A 1530-nucleotide genomic window follows, 5' to 3' on the forward strand; every position below is an offset into this window, starting at 1 on the left:
CCGTGTCAAGTGCTCCATCCAAAATTCCAAACGAAGCCAATGTGGCCCACATGGTGCCACGGTGACAAACATTTTTTAAAAAAACTACTTGCATAATCTTATATTCCCAAAATTGCTCCTTGCTCTCTCCCGCTCCAGTCTCTTTCTCTTGCTCTCAGCTTGAGCGGCGGTGCGGCAAAGTGCAGCGGATGCTCCGGTGCACAGTGGTAGTGGCCGCGGTGAGATCCCACCCGGTGGACTGTATCATATTGTTGAGCATTGACTTGGAGAAGGACTGAATCGACTTGACGGTGACACGGTGTGGCGGAGCGCGGTGAGGAAGTGTGTTGGGTTGAGGCCGGTGAGTTGGAGGTCATCGAGCAACGTGAGGGTCCGGCTCGGGTGGAGCCACACCTCCAGGGCGCACCCGGTGCGGAGCTCGGAGGTGGGGGAGGCCCTGGCGCCCTCGGCCTCGGCGTCCGAGATGGCCTCGGGCGTCACCTCCCCTGGCGGCTGGCAGCAGCCGCTCCGTCACCTCCTGCCGCTCCCCTAGCGGACCTGCCTTGCCATGGAAGCGCAGATCGCGGCCCCCTGTTCAGTGCGCACCCGCTCTCCGGCAAGCACCTCCACAATGTCCGCACCGAGCACGACCTCGCGCTCGCCGACATCGACCGCACTGAGGGTAGCAACCCTATCCAGGGTTTTTAATTCCGGTATGAAAACAAAATCAGCCATCACCGATAAAGTCGAAATATCGGGAATATCGGGATTTTCTATTTTTATTTTTTATGTTTACTTTTTAAATTTATTTTTTAGTGAAACAAATATTCAAAAAATCAATTTCGGCCGGTAAAAAAAATATCGGACCCCGCCGATAAAACCGAAATATCGGGTATACCGCGAAATTTCGAGCGATATTGTGAACCCCTATCGTGGTCGCTGACCTCCACCTCCTCTTCGCGTTTCTCGCCACGCACGCCGGCCGCGGCAACGACGCCCTGCGCATCTACGAGGAGGTCGTGCCGACGACGCACCATATTGTGGTAGCCCCGCCCGACATAAACCGGCTTAAGTGCGCTAACCATCATCAAAACGACAATCAGGGTTAACACACACTTAAAACGGAGCAATCCGGCAGTGCTGTCGGGTAAAATCCCGATAAAACCACTTAAACCTGGATCGAACAAAGCAGCATAACTCACACGAAGGCGAGTCCAGAGATTACAACACCTCACAATATATTACAACACATAGAGTTTAACATGACTTCAGGATTACAAACCAAGTTCCAAATTTAACGAAGTACTTTTCAAAGCCAACACATAAGAAGTTCAACAGAGTCCTTTATTTTAGCGGAAAGTACACACGAGAACTAACGACGAAAGGGGTGTCACGATGAAGCCCGGTTCGTGACATCACTCGCTCTTGTCATCGTTGGCCGGGGACAGATCCCACTCCACGGACCAACCAGGCGGGAGGGTGCAAGGCCAGGTCAAACTGGCAATCATGTCCTCAAAAGTATTTCCTGAAACAAAATGAGCCACAAGCAAG

The sequence above is a fragment of the Panicum virgatum genome, chromosome 2N, assembly GCF_016808335.1.
Source record: "Panicum virgatum strain AP13 chromosome 2N, P.virgatum_v5, whole genome shotgun sequence".
Lineage (NCBI taxonomy): Eukaryota > Viridiplantae > Streptophyta > Magnoliopsida > Poales > Poaceae > Panicum > Panicum virgatum.